Raw genomic sequence first — 19,149 nt, forward strand, 5'->3', positions numbered from 1 at the left:
TGGTAATACCAGTTCCTGCTGTGCTGGCAACCATTTTAAGTGTTCATTCAAATTATAGGAAATGTCCTTTTTTATTTTTGTCCAGAGTAATACATCTGTTACTAAAACAAAATCAATATGGTATTATCATTGCTTATTATTGTCTCAATGTACTAATTCAGAAGAGATTGAACCCTATATGTGGATCTACTGTATCAACCACTGTCCATTATTACAGCAATTTGCTATTTTCAGTTAATGTAAGTGATATCTGCAGTTAACTTATAAGCAGTTGGAATTTACTTTCATTGAATTGCTTTGCTTTAGGATCAAAAGACACTATGAAATATTACAAATAATAATTTATCTTTATTCTACGACTAAGATAAGTTCAGCGCCCTCTGGATAGATGCATTTGTATGGTTAAATAGACAGTAACAGTGTCATAGATGTTGAATCGGACAAACTTGGTGTCCATGTAACAAATTAACAGTGGCAGTATTTCACAGAGATTGATTAGGCAAATTAATTGGCAAGCATCATGAACGGTGAAAGATCTTTCGCTCCGATAGTATTTATTCACTCTCTAAGGCAAAGATCTAAACAACATAGCTTCAAGTTTCAGATTAAAAATCCCTGAAATTATTTGATGGTAGTGCTTTAATGAAGATTATACAATAGAAAGCGTTTACTAAAACATTGAATCTCAAAAAATGTGCCAGTCTCGCATTAACAATTCCACTTTTTAAAAAAACACTTGACTAATTTCTATTTGGCATAGTTTGGAGAATGTTGAAAACGACAATGAATAAATTAGGAGAAAAATAAATGGGTCAATTTACTGAAATATGAATAAAGCAAGTTTTCTGAGTATAGATTCACAACAAAATTAAATGGAAAATTTCCCCATACAGTCATTATAGTACTCAAATGGTCATGTTCGTGGAATATATTTGTAACCGTTCAGCATGTGTTTTAAATTAGTTATTCTCTTGTCTCTTCTACAAATGCTTTATGTTTTTACCTAAACCTGTTAACGGTAAGGGACTTAATTCAAGATGCAAGCTGCTAGATTTTTTTGATTTGTCAAAATAACATGGCGACCAGAGCAGGCATACACTTTACCTGTAAATTTAAGATGGAATAATTTTCCAGTAAAATTAAAAGGAATTTAAATGTCATTTGTCTTTGTTTTAATGTTTTCTCAACTGTAAAATTTTATTAATTTTATGGGATCAGGATATCATAGGGAGGCGAAGCAGTAGAGCTGCTGCTTTACAGTGCCAGAGACCCGGGTTCGATCCTGACTATTGGTGCGGTTTGTACGGAGTTTGTATGTTCTCTCTGTGGCTGCGTGGGTTTTCTCCCACAATCCAAAGACGTGCAGCATTGTAGGATAATTGGCTTCTGTTAATTGTCTCGAGTGTGTAGGATAGAACTGGTGTACGATGGTTGGCATGGGCCGAAGGACCTGTTTCCATGCTATATCTCTAAACTAATCCAGCAAGAGTATCGGCTGCAAAGAGATATTTTATTTTGGATATGGCTTGTGCCAAAATCCAGCCTGGATCAGATGGCTGTTTCAGTATTGTAAATTCTAAGTTTTAAAAAAAAAAGCACACATTGGATATGAATCTAAAATGATGGACAAATTCTATATTTTTAAGTTTCATAAAAAGTTTTCTTTCAGGTTGAATTAATCTTAGTGCTGCCACCCAAAGGTTAATGAAAACATAAATACAAATTAATTTGTTTCCTTGTGTAAAATATCCTTCCGTTATTTCATGGTTCTTGATCAAATTAGTGAAAGTACAAATACTAAAATCATTTTTATTTAAATTACTTATCCAATTAACAGACCTGTTGTATATTTTAACTGATGAAAGCCAGAGATTTGCACTATCAAGGTAGCTGTGTAATGGTATAAGCCTGGACAGCAACACATGTGATTATTTGCTTCTTCACAGGGTGTAATGCAACCTTCTCTGGTGGAATAGTTTTTGATTTGATGGGAATTTTAAGTGTTCTGATTTAATATATTAAATTGAGAGGCATAGATGTAGAGTATATCATGAGAGGCATAGATAGGTGGAATCTTCCCTGGATGGGAAGAATCAAATACTTGAGGCATAGCTTTAAAGTGAGAAAATTTGAATTTGAAGGAAATGTGTTGGAAAAAGTTGTCTTACACTGAGTGGTGAGTGCCTAGAATGCACTGCTGGGAGTGGTGGTTGAAGCAGATATGTTAATGGCATTTAAAATAATTTTGGATCGGGATATATGTTATGTGCAGACATTGTAGGTCAAAGGGCCTGATCAGGTGCTGTATTTATGTTCTATAATGCAATCCCTGAAAAATATTTTATCTTCAATGCAATAGAAATTAGTTCTCACATAAAACTTTTTTATTTTGTGCATGTCTTAATTTCAAATAGTAATTAAACCCAGTTTTTTTTGGAACAATTAGTTTAATATGTGAGGTTGCAGTTAAATTTGAAATAAATAAAATGTTTGCTATGTAAAACATTCTTCTGTCATTTCAGTATTTGGTAAAACAAAAATGAATTAACATGAGTAAGGAGATCCATTCCCAGAAGGGCTTGATCCGTGGGGCCTATCCAGACTGGTACAAATTCATCGGGTCCGAGACCAACAGGTACCAACTTTCTTTCCTCTTTATTAAGAGACCATCCCTCCTGCCCCATTCACAGTTGTTGTCTGTCCATTGCAGGGGTGGAAAGTCTCCAAATTTAGTGGTAGATGTCAGGTCAGGTCAGCTCTAAAGTACCCAATTGCTCCGACTATTTTACTCTTGTAATAGAGCCATACCATTTACTTTTCTGAAGTATTTTGGCTTTGCACAAGCAAACCTTTGAACATCAACAACACCCATTCTTTCACAATTCTCTTTTTTTCTATTTTGCACATCAAAGTGAATAACTGAACAATTTTCCCCAATTATATTCCATCTTACATGCCCTCATCCACTCATTCAATTTATTATATAAAACATAGAAAAGTACAGGACAGGAATATGGCCTCCGGCTCATAATATCTGCGTGGAACGTGACACCAAGATAAACTAATCTCTGCCAGCGCATGATCCATATCCCTCCATTACCACGTGCTGAGCTAAAAGCTTGTATGCCAGCCATCCACCAGAGACAGTGTAACAAAAAATTGGCATGCACGTCTCATTTAAACTTTGCCCCTTTCACCTTAAAGTCTCTGACATTTCCACCCTTTGAAAATGGGTAACTATCCATCCTATCTACCCCTCATAATTTTATATACCTCAGCTGTAGCGCCCAGGTCGCCTGCGTGCCCCTGGACTGGCTGCTGTTCCCAGATCGCCTGCATGCCCCGGGATTGGCTGCAGTTCCCAGGTCGTGAAAACTAATTTTTTTTAAATACACCTGCAGGGCTGGATGATTTCGGGTTACGGGCCGGATCCAGCCCAAGGGCCGTAAGTTGCCGAACCCTGGTCTACTTGGCCTAACTATTCCTTCAACTACTGATTTCGAAATGCAGGGAAGTGTAATCTTCACCAAATATTTTGTAGGACAAAGCTGGTCATTATCTTCAATTGGTGGGAAAGCATTCAGTTATTTTCAAATATGGGGCTCAAATACACTGCAGGGAACAGAGTAACCACAACATTCATTTAGTTTTTTCTGATCATTCTTCATCAACACAAGTAAAATTGACTATCAACAGAAACAATACTCAGTGCAGGGGCAAGGCTCATTTTAAGAACTTCGTTTTGCCTGATTATTTCGGCTTGGGTAAGAAATGGATTTTGGCATGGAGACCAACATTTGAAGCTCAAAGGACAGCAATGAACCAGATCATGCTGGGCCGTGGCTCGTGCCGAAGGTGGTTGTCAGTGGTCATGAGTGATAGAACATGGCCGATGGGATTCTTATAAGGTTCATGTGCTTGATGGTCGACGCAGTATCATGGGCCGAAAGGCATATTTGTGTGCTGTAAGACTATGCCTGTCATTTTGCTCTGTCTCCTGACTCCACCTGAAGGCCAACAGTAGGGCGGCATGTTACAGGATCAGCGCAGCATCGGTTTGGGGAGTGCATCCCTCCCCATTCCTGTGTCGTGGGAGAGATGACCCCGTTGATTTGAATGCAGGATCCTGACCAAGAGATGAGAAACGGAAAGGTAATATAATTTACATTATTTTTAAAGTTTTGATGATCAGATATATCTGAGGATACTGTGGGAAACTAGAGAGGAAATTGGAGGAGCCCTCGCTGAGATTTAAGAGTCGTTAAATATAGGTGAGGTGCCAGAACACTGGAGGGAGGCAAATGTGCCTTCAAGAAGGGCTGCAGGGTAAAGGCTAGGAACTACAGGCCAGTGAGCCTAAATCTGTGGTCAGAAAGTATTCTGAGGGATAGGATATACCTGCACAGATGGACAAGGGCTGATTAGGGATACTCAACATGGTTTTGTGCGTGGGAAGCTATGTCCCCAGAATCCAAGTTTTTTTGAGGATGTGACCGAAAAGGTCGATGAAGACAGAGCTGTAGACATTGTAAACATGGATTTTAGTAAGGCATTTGACAAGGTTCCACATAGTAGGCGGTTTTGGAAGGCTAGACCCCATGGGATTCAAGGAGAGATAGCTGAATGGATAGAAAATTGGCTGAATGGAAGGAAGCAGAGGGTGATGGTGGAAGGTTCTTTTTCGGACTGAAGGTCTGTGCTGGGTCCATTGATGTTTGTCATCTATATCAATGATTTGGATGAGCATGTACATGGCATGGTTAGCAAGTTTGCAATTGACACAAAAGTGGGTGGTATAATAGACATTGAACATGGTTGTCAAAAATTGCAGCAGGATCTTGATTGATTGGGCAGGCGGGCTGAGGAATGCTTTTTGGAATTTAATACAGAGAATTGTGAGGTGTTAGATTTTTGGAGCACTAGCAAGGGCAGAACCAACACAGTGAACGGTGGGGAGTGTTGTAGAGCGGAGGGATCTAGGAGTACAGGTACATTGAAAGTGGCATCTCAGGTAGATAGAGCGTCAAAAAAGCTTTTATTTAGGAAGAGACTGAATGCTAAGATTTACTCTGAAGATAGACACAAAATGCTGGAGTAACTCAGGCAGCATCTCTGGAGAGAAGGAGTGGGTGACATTTTGGGTCGAGACCCTTCAGACTGCGAGTCATGGGGGTAGAGAGGCATAGAGATATGGAAGGGTAAGGAGTGAAAACGACAGATCAAAGGGGACGTTTAATTAATGAAAACGTAGAATAGTTCTTTGTTAGTTTAGGAAAAGGTGACAACGAGGCACACAATCAGTAAAATTTAATCAGGAGGATAGTGAAATTAGTCAGAGGACTGGGATGGAGGAGGGATGGAGAGATTGGAAAAGCAAGGGATACTTGAAGTTAGAATCATACTGTTGGGTTGTAAGCTGTCCAATCAAAATATGAAGTGCAGTTCCTCCTATTTGCATTATGCCTCACTGTGTCAATGGAGGAGGCCCAGGACAAAAAGGTCAGTATAGGAATAGGAGGGGCAGTTAGTGTTGAGCAACCGGAAGATCATGTCGGCCTAGGCGAACCGAGCGGAGGTGTTCAGCGAAGCGATCGCTGAGCCTGTCTTCTTCTTGCATATGGCGTGCACAGCCTAAAATTGTAGGTCAACTTGTTCTATTTGTTTGTGCACGTCGGGTTGATTGCATTAGTCGAAACAGGGTGGACCACGTGAAGGTTGCAATCTCCCACCCTGCTGAGCTTGTGCTTTTGGCACATTGGCCTTTATCAGTCAAAGCATTGAGTATAGAAGTTGGGAGGTCATGTTGCAGTTGTATAAGTTGTTGATGAGGCCGTATTTAGCGTATTGTGATCGGTTTTGGGCACCATGTTAAAGGAAAGATGTTGTCAAGCTGGAAAGGATGCAGAGAAGACTTCCAAGGATATTGCCAGGACTCGAGGGCCTGAGTTATGGAGAGAGGTTGAGCAGGCTAGGATTCTATTATGGAGCGCAGGAGGATGAGAGGTGATCTTATAGAGGTGTACAAATCATGAGAGGAATAGAAAGGGTAGACTCATAGAGTCTCTTGCCCAGAGTAGGGGAATGGAGAATCAGAGGAGATTGGTTAAAATGAGGGGGGAATGATTTAATAGGAACCTGAGGGGTAATGTTTTCACACAAAGGGTGGTGGGTGTATGGAACGAGCGGCCGGAGGAGGTAATTGAGGCAGGTATTATTACAATGTCTAAGAAACATTTTGACAGGTACATCGATAGGATAGGTTTAGAGGGAAATGGGCCAAATGCAGGCAGGTGGGATTGGTGTAGATGGGACGTGTCGGCCGGTATGGGCAAGTTGGGCCCGTTTCCATGCTGTATGACTCTTTTACTTTGTTTCTTTCATTGGATCCAGCAACTTGGAAGGTTTCAAGAGAAACTAAATGCAAAAACATAACCATACATACCATACCAAACATGCAATTTTCTTTCGTAATTCGTCCTCAATTATGTAATCAGGCTGAGCAAGTCAAAACTTGGGCTTTCAGACGATTTGGGAGCTGAACTTGATACCTGACAAGCCAACAACTATCAAAACTACAGGGGAGTGACTGCTCTTAGAACAGGGCATTTTATTGCCTGCTTGTTAGCAGGGCCGGATTTATGTATAAGCTTGACAAGCTTAAGCTTAGGGCCTCGAGATCTAGGGGGGCCTCGCGGAGCTGTATTTATCACTAGGCTTCATAGGCTGAAGCCTAGGGCCTCGAATTTAGGCGGCCTCCGGCCAAGGCAGGACACCTGCCGTTCAACTCTGGGCAGGCCCTCCTCTCTATCTCTCTCTCTCTCTCTCTCTCTCTCTCTCTCTCTGTCAATCTCCGTCTCCTCCCGTCATCCGTGTCCGGGCCGCTGGGTCTCTGCTCTCCTCCCACTCCTCATCCACCAGCACGGCAGGCCGCCTTGCACATGCGCACTGCTACGGCCACCATATCCTCCCCCCTGCACATGCGCACAACCACGGCCAACACATCATCGGCCGCCCTGCCCATGCGCACTGCCACGGCAACTGGTCAGCGCTGGGCACTTTCTCCCTCGCTTTGAATTGTGGGAGACCATTGCTTTGCAGCGACCGCTAAAAACCAACGCAGAATCACTCCCTGACCCTGGATCTGGAGTAACTCACTGGAGGAATTCTTGCTTCTGGTTTCCTGATCCTCCATAAATATTCTAAATGGAATTTAAACTGGAGATGGTAGAGGGCTGAACAATAACAGCCTATTGCATTTTATCTATTTATTTATTATGTGTATATATATGGTCTATGGTATATAAACACACTGAACTTTTATCTCCTGTTCTGTATTATGTTTACATATTCTGTTGTGTTGCAGCAAGCAAGAATTTCATTGTCTGGGACACATGACAATAAAACTCTCTTGACTCTTGACTTGGACTTGAGCAAAAAAGGCTTCTTGGGGTAAAAAGAGGCATCTTATATTTAGTTGCGTCTGGGTAACTGGTAGGGTGAAAACTATTCCATGCTTTAATTGTGCGGGGAACTCCATGGAGCAGCCAGCAACTCTGGATAGAAGAAATTGGGTGACATTTCAGGTAGAGACCCTTCTTTAGACTCCCTCTGGTTTTAGTGTTTTTAGTTTAATTTAAAGATACAGCGTGGCAACAGGCCCTTCGGCCCACAGTGTCCACGCCGACCACCGATAGATAGATAGATAGATATAGATATATACACACACCCACACACAATTTCCCTTCTGGGATTAATAAAGTTCTATCCTATAGTATTATGTGTGTAGGAAGGAACTACAGACGCTGGTTTAAACTGAGGATAGACACAAAAAGCTGGAGTAACTCAACAGGTCAGACAGAATCTCTGGACAAAAGGAAAATATTACTTTTTGGGTTAGGTCTGAAATAGGTTCCTGCACTCCTTTGGAATGTGGAAGGAAACAAGAGCACCCGGAGAAAACCCATGCGATCAAAGGGAAAAGGAGCAAACTCCATACAGACAGCACCCATATTCAGGATCAATTCCGGGTCACTGGCACTTTTAGGCAGCAACTTTATGGCCAATGTACTGCCCCATAGTCTTGAACTTAATTAAAACATACAGTAGCTGTAAAGGGGGACATAGCGTCACTTGGAGATTTAAAACTGAAAATTGATATTTTCATTTTTTTAGTAACCAAAGTTATCAACGTATAATTTTTTGTGTGTTGGAAAACAAAATATAGTGGCACAGCTGGTAGACTTGCTGCCGCACACGCCAGAGCTCTGTGTTCGATCCTGTCCTCGGGCAGTGTCTGTGTTGAATTTGCACACTCTCCCTGCAAGTGTGTGGGTTTCCCCCCACATCCCAAAGACGCATCAGCTTTGTAGGTTAACTTGTCTCTGTAAAATTGCCCCTAATGTGTAGGGAGTGGGTGAGGAAAGTGGGATAACAGAACTTGTGTGAATGGGTAGACAAAAATGCTGGAGAAATTCAGCGGGTGAGGCAGCATCTATGGAGCGAAGGAAATAGGCGAGGTTTCGAGTCGAGATCCTTCTTCAGACTGATGTGAGGATGGGTGGGATGGGAAGAAGAAAGGAAGAGGTGAGCTGAGGGAGAGCTGGGAAGGGGAGGAGAGAGCAGGGATTACCTGAAATTGAAGAAGTCAATGTTCATTCCGCTGGGGTGTAAATTGCCCAAGCGAAATATGAGGTGCTGCTCCTCCAATTTACGGTGGGCCTCACTATGGCCATGGAGGAGGCCCAGGACAGAAAGGTTGGATTCAGAATGGGAGAGGGAGTTGAAGTGCTGAGCCACCGGGAGATCAGGTTGGTTATTGTGGAGGTGTTGGGCGAAGCGATCGTGAAGCCTACGCTTGGTCTCACCGATGTAGAGCAGCTGACACCTAGAGCAGTGGATGCAATAGATGAGGTTGGAGGAGGTGCAGGTGAACCTCTGCCGCACCTGGAAAGACTGCTTGGGTCCTTGAATGGAGTCAAGGGGGAAGCTAAAGCAACAAGTATAGCATTTCCTGCGGTTGCAAGGGAAAGTGCCAGGAGAGGGGGTGGTTTGGGTGGGAAGGGACCAGGGACTTACGGAGGGAGCAGTCTCTGCGGAAAGCCAACAGGAGAGGAGATGGGAACATGTGGCCAGTGGTGGGATCCCATTGGTAGACAAAAAAAGCTGGAGAAAATCAGCGGTAAGGCAGCATCTATGGAGCGATGGAATAGATGATGTTTCGGGTCGAGACCCTTCTTCAGATTGATGTCAGGTGGGGGACACGAAAAAGAAAGGAAGAGGCGGAGACAGTAGGCTGTGGGAGTGCTGGGAATGGGAGGGGAAGGAGGGAGAAAGCAAGGACTACCTGAAATTAGACAAGCCAATGTGCATACCGCTGGGGTGTAAACTACCCAAGCAAATGCTCCTCCAATATGTGGTGGGCCTCACTCTGGCCATGGAGTCCCCAGGACAGAAAGGTGAGATTCGGAATGAGAGGGGTAGTTGAAGTGCTGAGATGCAATAGATGAGGTTGGAGGAGGTGCAGGTGAACCTCTGCTGCACCTGGAAAGACTGCTTGGGTCCTTGAATGGAGTCAAGGGGAAAGCTAAAGCAACAAGTATAGCATTTCCTGCGGTTGCAAGGGAAAGTGCCAGGAGAGGGGGTGGTTTGGGTGGGAAGGGACCAGGGACCGGGAGATCAGGTTGGCTATTATGAACTGAGCGGAGGTGTTGGGCAAGCGATCGCCAAGCCTGCACTTGGTCTAGCCGAGGTTGATCATACCCTGAATAATCCAACCAGAATTTTGTTTGGAAGTGGAAAGAAATAATGGAAATTGCATTCATTGCAACGTAAAAAGAGTTGAGATACTGTATTATAATTTTGCTGCATGTCATTGTGGTATATATCATGTCTTGATTGGTGAATATGTTTAGTTTGTGACTTTATTTGAAGCAGAAATAATATGTGAATGCTTCATTGAGCATAATTCCGAATGGTAACTATGTACTTCGTCCGAGCACATTATTGCACGCGTTATGCAAGCCGTCTTAAATGACCTCCTAAACTGTCATTTGGCAACTGAAAAAGCTGCCAAGGTTGTCTGGCTGACAACAGAGAAAAAAAATTAAGTGAGAGCCCTGTAATGTGTATAATATTTTTGACACTGTCATTGGCCTTTCTTACATATGCTGTCACAATGCACTGTAGTCTCTAAACAACCCTTCAGTAATTTTCCTTGCCCTCCATTTCAGAATAATAGTGTTTTAAGCCAATAACTCGACACTAGCACTGGCAATAAATAAATAGCGCTTCTTTCCAGCCCCTTGTCTCATTGGCCACGCTCGGCTGCAAATCGGTGTCAATCTGGTGGACCGTCTTCCTCTAGTCGTGGGGGTGGGGGATTGGGAGGGGCCTCACAAGTGGAACAGCTTAGGGCCTCTCTTCATCTAAATCCGACCCTGCTTGTTAGGCAATATGACAATAAGCATATTTATTTTACTGTGGCGTCAATATTATAACATTGAATTTTAGGACCAGGACATACATGTCAAAAGTCAGCTACTTCTTAATTCCCTCCTTTTAAATGCCAAAGAAATACCTGCAGTTTTGCCATCAATTCAAGTCTAAGGATGAATGGTAGTAGACTTGACTCTTCAAACTGTCTCTCCTTATCCAGTGTTGATTAATATAAAGTTAATTTGCTTTCAAGCTGCTGAGTGATGCAATTAATTCCTTCTGACCATGTTATCAAGGAGGAATCCACACCGTACACTATGCTGACAATGCTCGTAAATACTTATAAGTCACAACCAAGAATTGAAATTAATTTAAAAATAACACATTCTCCATGTAAATAAATGTATTCATAGACATCTCGTAACTGAAGAGCAAATCGGTAAGCTTAACGCACAGAACAAAGGTTATACCAGTCAATTAGTGTATTGCTGCGACCTAGCACTCAAGATCTGAGCATCAACCAGGTTAGTTCCGTTCAGTTCAGTTTTAGCTTATTGTCACGTGTACTGAGGTACGGTGAAAAGCTTTTGTTGCGTGCTAACCAGAAAGCAGAAAGACTATAGATGATTACAATCGAGCCAATCACAGTGTACAGATATATGATAAGGGTACATCGTTTTGTGTAAGGTAAAGCTAGTAAAATTCGATCAAAGATAGTTCAAGGGTCCCTGATGAGGTAGATAGTAGTTTAGGACCGCTCTCTAGTTGCAGTAAGATGGTTCAGTTGCCTGATAACAGCTAGGAAGAAACTGTTCCTGACTCTGGAGGTGTGTGTTTTCACACCTATACCTTTTGCCAGATGGGAGAGTGGAGAAGAGGGAGCGGCCAGGGTGTGACTCATCCTTGATTATGCTGCTGGCCTTGCCGAGGCAGCATAAGGTTTAAATCGAGTAAATGGAAGAGAGGTTGATTGTGTGATAGTGTGGGCTGCGTCCAGAATTCACTGCAATTCTTGTGGTCTTGGATGGAGCTGTTCCCAAACCTTGCTGCATCCCGATAAAGTGCTTTCTAGGGTGCATCTGTAGTAGTTGATGAGGGTTGTTGGGGACATGCCCAACTTTCTAAGCCTTCTAAGGAAGTAGAGGCGTTGATGTGCTTTCTTAGTTGTTGCTGTAGGTGGACCAGGAAAAGTCATTGGTGATATTTACTGCTAAGAATTTGACTATCTACTGTGAATCTGTACTTCGGCGCTGTCAATGCAAACTGGGATATGTGTACTACTTCGCTTCCTGAAGTTGATCACTATCTCCTTTGTCTTGTTGACATTGAGAGAAAGGTTGTTGTCTCGATACCATGACACAAAGTTCGCAATCTCCCTCCTGTTCTCCACTTCATCATTATTTGTTATCCAGCCAACAATGGTGATGTAATCTGCAAATTCGTAAATTGAATTAGACTTGTACATGGCTGCACTGTCCTGGGTGTACAAGGAGTGAAGAAGGGGGCTGAGAATGCATCCTTGTGGAGCACCAGTGTTGAAGACTATTGTAGAGGATGATTTGTCCCCTATCCTCACTGGTTGGGTCTGTAGGTCAGGAAGTCCAGGATCCAGTTCCAGAGATGAGTGCTGACTCCAAGTCCTGCGAGTTTGATGATGAGCTTTAATGGTATAATGGTGTTAAAGGCAGCGCTGTAGTTTATGAATAGGAGTCTGAAGTAGGTGCCTCTCTTATCGAGGTGTTCCAGGGATGAGTGTAATGCTGTTAATTCCGGATCTAATACTCTCTCCATAGTCTGGTTCAGTAAACCACTGAGTCGAACACTGGAGTCCAAATCCATCTTTATTTGTTTACAACACCGCCGGGCCGGCCTTGGATCCGCTGACTCAAGCCCTCAGCAGCCTCGTGTAAACAGAACAGAAGGAAAGACAACCGAAGCCCCAACAAAACGATCACACCTTTATACCCCTACACAGGGGAGGCAACCTATTCAGTATATAGAAACGAAATGGAAACATCTTCCGTACAAAGTAGAAACATACCAGTGGGAAGCAACCCCTCCGGACCAATCACAGATACTGGCGGGAAAACACAGAAACAAAGTAGAAACATCTTAAGGACATAGAGAAACATACAACTCTATCCAATCCCAGACATAGTGGCAACAGGTGGATCACATGGGCAGAATCTTCTTAGAGCTTCTTCAGAGATCCAGACTTAGTGGCGACAGCTAGGTCACATGTGTCTCCAGCTCCTTGCAATGTAATGTCACCATCAGTGAAGCCCAGTCTTTTACAGACACCTGCCATTTCCCAAAGCACCCTAATCCTTGCATATTCACAGTGCCAGGCTGATGGCATCATCCGTAGACCTTTTGCGGGAGAAGGCGAACTGCAGTGGGTTAATATCCCTGTCTCACGGTGCGAGTCCACCCACGAGTGATCCCGAGTGAAAGAAAAAATCAAACACGTGGTTTTCTACGAGATTCCAAGTTTATGTTCACGGATTTCTACGAGTTCCCACTTGTATGTCTAAGTTTGCCGTTTACTTCTCATTTCTGCGATGTACCAAGTTCCTCTCCCGAGTTACTCTTGAGCCAAAAACGACTACCGACGTGTGGAAAAATCATCACATGGATAAAAATGATGTTAAGCAGTTTTTTTTTTTAAACTATAAAAAGCCTCCCATAACCATGTACAGAATTGCCCCGATGATCAGCTTCTCCGTGTCTCTTAGATATAGCTGCATGCTTCTCTGGGACGCCGCTCGATTCTCAGATTCTGCTCAGATGCGTTCCCCACATAAATGAACGAATTGTGACAACCCATTCATTTGTTTGCAAACTCCAGCCACAGGCAACGTACATCGTATTTTTTCCATGGGCAGTGCTGTGCGTAAGTGACATGGTGATGTCTTGTCATGTGATGAAGTGCTTTGAGAGGCTGATCATGGAGCAAACCAACTCCTACCTCGAAAAAAACCTGGACCCACTGCAGTTCGCTTACCGCCACAACAGATCAATGGTGGATGCGATCTCGCTGGCCCTCCACTCCGTTCTGGACCACTTGGACAACAAAAACTCATATGTCAGGCTGTTATTCATCGATTACAGCTCGGCATTTAACACAATCATCCCCTCCAAGCTGGTTACCAAACTCGCAGAACTGGGTCTCTGCGCATCCCTCTGCAATTGGATCCTCGACTTCCTCATTCACAGACCACAGTCTGTTCGTATTGGTGGAAATGTGTCAGCCTCGATAACAATCAGCACGGGAGCACCTCAAGGCTGCGTGCTCAGCCCCCTGCTGTACTCACTCTATACCCATGACTGCATAGCCAATCACAGTGCGAACTCCATCATCAAGTTTGCTGACGACACCACTGTTGTGGGGCGTATCACTGATGGGGATGAGTCAGTATAGAGAAGAGATCGAGCAACTGTCCATATGGTGCCAGTGCAATAACCTGGCCCTCAACACCAGCAAAACCAAGGAACTGATTGTGGACTTTGGAAGGAGTAGGAGGACCCACAGCCCCATTTATATCAACCATTTATATGGCTGAAAGGGTCAAGAGCTTCAAATTCCTGGGCGTGCACATCTCTGAAGATCTTTCCTGGTCCGAGAACACTAATGCAATTATCAAGAAAGCTCATCAGCGCCTCTACTTCCTGAGAAGATTACGGAGAGTCGGTTTGTCAAGGAAGACTCTCTCTAACTTCTACAGGTGCACAGTAGAGAGCATGCTGACCGGTTGCATCGTGGCTTGGTTTGGCAATTTGAGCGCCCTGGAGAGGAAAAGACTACAAAAAGTAGTAAACACTGCCCAGTCCATCATCGGCTCTGACCTTCCTTCCATCGAGAGGATTTATCGCAGTCGCTGCCTCAAAAAGGCTGGCAATATCATCAAAGACCCACACCATCCTGGCCACACACTCATCTCCCTGCTACCTTCAGGTATAAGGTACAGGAGCCTGAAGACTGCAACAACCAGGTTCAGGAATAGCTACTTCCCCACAGCCATCAGGCTATTAAACCTGGCTCGGACAAAACTCTGATTATTAATAACCATTTTCTGTTATTTGCACTTTATCAGTATTTATTCATGTGTGTATATATTTATATCATGGTATATGGATACACTTATCTGTTTTGTAGTAAATGCCTACTATGTTCTGTGTGCTGAAGCAAAGCAAGAATTTCATTGTCCTATACAGGGACACATGACAATAAACTCACTTGAACTTGAACTTAATTAACCGCAGTGTGTTTGCAAACAAAAAAACAGGTTTAACCCTTTATCAAATCGTTGCCTATCATTGCTACAATGCAATAAATGGCATTTAAAGTACTTGGCTGTTGTAAGGTGTTTAAGAAACGGACTGTAGGGAGAACTTGAAAGCTTTTGTAAATCGATTAAATTCAGGTAGAAGTTGAACTCAAGATTTAAATCCCTGAAAGTTAGGTTTCTTAACACAGGATAGATGTTCTGCCAGAACGGAGTTGCTGAATAAAATCGTCTCCCGTTTTCCTCCGTTTCTTGCATGACCTCGGCTTGCCAGCTTTATTTCACACTCTGTGATCTGTGTAATGTATATAAGTGTAAAATTATAAACTGACCAAGAAGGTCCAGTGTTCTCCCCTGTTAGTTTATTTTAGTTTAGTGATACAGAGCGGAACAGGCCCTTCGGACCACCGAGTCCGCGCCGACCAGCGATCCCCGCACACTAACACGATCCTACACCCACTATGGACATTTTTACGTTCACCAAGCCAATTAACCTACACACCTGTACGTCTTTGGAGTGTGGGAGGATCTCGGAGAAAACCCACATGGGTCACGGTGAGAACTTACAAACTCAGTACAGACAGCGCCCGTAGTCGGGATCGAACCCGGGTCTCCGACGCTGCATTCGCTGTCAGGCAGCAACTCTACCGCTGCACCACTGTGCATGAAGGCCTGTTTTAAGTATCAAATAGAGGAGCTGAACAGCATCTGATACACTAAGTATATTCTGATTCAATATTGAAAGTTATTCAATTTCAGAACTTAAAAAAACTAGGCAGGAACTCGGCCCCGCACTCGCTGCCATCGTGCAGCAAGGTGGCGGCGACGGACCGGGCGCTTGAGGTGGTATCTTGGGCAATTTGATAAAGCTCGGGGTCGGCCGAGCCATGGATCATCATCGGCGGGTTGAGATATTCCAGGGCTGCCCCGGTGGTGTGCCAGCAGAGCTTGCTTGTGTGGCTGCCGTTAATCTCCCTAATCAGGTCCCGAATGCCATCAGTACTTGGTCGCCGCGGTACCTTTGCAGCTCAACATGTCCATACAGCGTGCAGAGCCAATCTACAATGGCCATTCATTGGCCTTGCCTCCGCAGCGCCAATCGCTCCGTAGTTTCGCCTTGTAGGACATCCAGATCGTTGAAATGTCCATACAAACAGGTGGGTTCTGCAGATTGATCTGCCTGGGGCGTGCCCGGGGCAAAATTCGCCCACCCCATCTCCCTCCCTGACATTGCGCTAATTCCCTCCAAAGGCCAGCAGTTTGGGACGAAGAGGAAGCCTCCCTTCGGTGTGACATGCACTCCGAGTTGTACCAACTGGTGCTGCAAACCAGAGTGAAACAGGGAGGGAGCCTTGCTGCTTAACGCCAAAGTTAGATGTAGAACTCGCGTTTCTCTCTGCTTCATACGTGGGAATTCCCTCAGTATGGTCACTTTTCATGCATCCAGCCCGGTGTTAACCCTTCCCATCAATGATTGAGCCCCCATCTTCGCTCTGTACCTTCAGCTTCATCGGCGGCTTTCTCCTATCGATAGTATCCAAGTTAATTTCAGACCCTTATATCCATCCATCCATCCATTCATTCATTTTCCATTAAGATCTGACTAATCTTCACCATTTCACTTCTGGCACTCAGGCTAAACCCACGAGTTACTCACGAGTCACTACGGTAAACTCACGGGCTACTACGGTATTACAACGAGTTTAAAAGTTTCACATTTTTCCTTCAAGAGTAAATTTGACTCGTGGAAATCTTTCAACATGTTGAAAAATGTTCACAAGTTAACAAGTTTCCCGAGTACCTGCTGTTAGCGCTACGAGTCGCTAAGTTACGTCCACGAGTTCCGACGTTCCCGCTACGTTAATTCTAAGTGATTACCATGAGTTTGGTTTGTTTTTAACTCGGGATCACTCGTGGGTGGACTCGCATCGTGAGACAGGGGTTTAAGGCTGCTTGGTAGACTGGATTAAATGCATTCCAACTCTTAAAACATTTCATGATGGTGGACGTCAAGGCCACTGGACGGTAGTCATTTAGGCATGAGATCTTGTTTTTCTTCGGCACCGGGAGTATGGTGGTCTTCTTGAAGTAGGTAGGTACATCAGAACGGAGTAGGGAGAGATTAATGATGTATGCGAATATTGCCGCTAGCTGGTCCACACAGCTACTAAGGACACGGCCAGGAACTCCCTGGGGCAGTTGGTTTCCGTGGGTTCTCCCTTGGGATGGCCAATCTAGCCTCTGCAACAGTATCCCCGGAAGAGGCACACTTCAGTCTAAAGGGCTAGATGTCGCCTCCCTGTTGGCCTTCTGCTCAAAGCAAGCATAGAACAGCATTCAGTTCATCAGGTAACGTTGCACTATCACCAATGATATTGCCTGAGCTCGATTTGCAGCCAGTTATCTTATTCAGACCGTGCCGCATTCTCCGTGTGTCCAAGTGATTATACTGGGACTCAAGTTGTTCTGGCATTGTTTCTTGGCATCCTTGATGGCTTTGCAGAGATCATGGTGGCCCTTCTTGTACCGCTCCAGATCGTTTGACTTGTGTGCAGCGGACCTGGCTTTAACCTCGAGGTTGTGAATGTACCTTGAGGTTCATCTATGGTTGGGGAACACTCGGATTGTCTTCGTTGGCACACAGTCTTCCACACACTTGCTGATGAAGTCAGTCACGGCAGTGGTGTACTCATTCAGGTTAGCTGCAGAATCCCTGAATATGGACCAGTCCATTGACTCAAAGCAGTAGCGTAAGATTTCATCCGTGTCCCATGACCAGCATTTAACAACACTACCAGATTCTCCTGCTTCAATTTTTGTTTGTAGGCAGGGAGCAGAAGGTGACTAGATGATCAGATTTCCTGATTTGAGGCCGAGGGACACAACGGTAGGCATTTTGTTTTGATGTGTAGCAGTGGTTGAGGGTATTCTCGTCCCTGGTGGGACATAAAATATGCTGGTAGTGCTTTTGTAGTACACCCCTGAGGTTGGCTTGATTGAAGTCTCCGGCCAGAACGACCAGGGCTTCGAGGTGTTGTCTCGAGGCTATTCATAGTGGAGTACAGTTCGTTCAGAGCTAGCTTGACATCTGCATGAGGGTAGACTGCTGTCAGGATAGCTGAGGAAAAAGTCCCTCAGCAGGTGGTAGGGATGGCACTTAACAGATAGATATTCCAGGACCGGGGAGCATGAACTTTTTTTATTTCAAAATATACTTTATTCAATTGGTAAATATATACAATTTCTGAACCATTCAAAACAAATTTCATCCGACATTTTCGGAGACTATACAAACTTTTTCCAGTACAATTTTTTTTACATTTGTCAAATTTCACCAAACAGTCCCCCACCAGTGCCACTCTGTGGCCCCTGTTCAAGTAATAAATATATACAATGTGTACAAAGTGCGAAAATTTCCATCTGACATTTCAAGTTCCACAAAAGATGTCCCCCACCTGTGCCACTCATGTGGCCCCCTGGTGTGGGATACCTTCCCTTAATTTAATTTGAGGGGCGTCTCCACCATACTGTGCCCCCCATGTCCAGCAGCGGAAGGACCCTAGACTGTGGCCCTCCCCCACCGAGCCTTGGCGTTGGCTGCACCAAGCTTCAGCGAGTCCCTTAGCACGTACTCCTGCAGTCTGCAGTGGGCCAGATCTTGGGTCGCAGATCCAAAGGCTTGTACTTCTTGCCTTTGTAGAATTTTCTCAAGTTCTCCTTCTGTGTCTGATTAATGACGGTAAGGACTCTGGCGTCTGACTCTGACTCTGACTCGACTTGCGCACGACACGGATCTTGGAAAGCTTTGACGCAGCTCCTCCTGTTACCTTGGCAACACGGAGCTGGGACAGTTCCACCTTGAGATCATCCAGCTGCTTGAGGGGCTCCTCCTTCTTTTTGCCGCGCAGATCTCGTGCCTTGATCTTTGCCATGGTCCTGCAGCTCTTGTCCTTAATGGACTGCCAGGGCTGTTCTAACAAGAACAGATAGCCCCTTTCACTGTTCCAATAAGAACAGATGTTCTCTTTTACCACTGATAAGAACAGATTTTTTTTTTTTTTTTTTATTTCAAAATATACTTTATTCAATTGGAAAATATATACAATTTCTGAACCATTCCAACAAAATTCATCCGACATTTTCGGAGACTATACAAACTTTTTCCAGTACAATTTTTTACATTTGTCAAATTTCACCAAACAGTCCCCCACCAGTGCCACTCTGTGGCCCCTGTTCAAGTAATAAATATATACAATGTGTACACAGTGCGAAAATTTCCATCTGACATTTCAAGTTCCACAAAAGATGTCCCCCACCTGTGCCACTCATGTGGCCCCCTGGTGTGGGATACCTTCCCTTAATTTAATTTGAGGGGCGTCTCCACCATACTGTGCCCCCCATGTCCAGCAGCGGAAGGACCCTAGACTGT

The 19,149-nt window shown here is 44.1% G+C and overlaps 1 pseudogene; it reads right to left on the reverse strand.

The window, feature by feature from the left end:
• Nucleotides 1–15,475: 15,475 nt before the first annotated feature.
• LOC116976615 lies at nt 15,476–18,666 on the reverse strand (annotated as a pseudogene).
• Between the last annotated feature and the right edge of the window lie 483 nt (nt 18,667–19,149).

The sequence above is a fragment of the Amblyraja radiata genome, chromosome 9 (genome assembly GCF_010909765.2).
Source record: "Amblyraja radiata isolate CabotCenter1 chromosome 9, sAmbRad1.1.pri, whole genome shotgun sequence".
NCBI classification, from domain to species: domain Eukaryota; kingdom Metazoa; phylum Chordata; class Chondrichthyes; order Rajiformes; family Rajidae; genus Amblyraja; species Amblyraja radiata.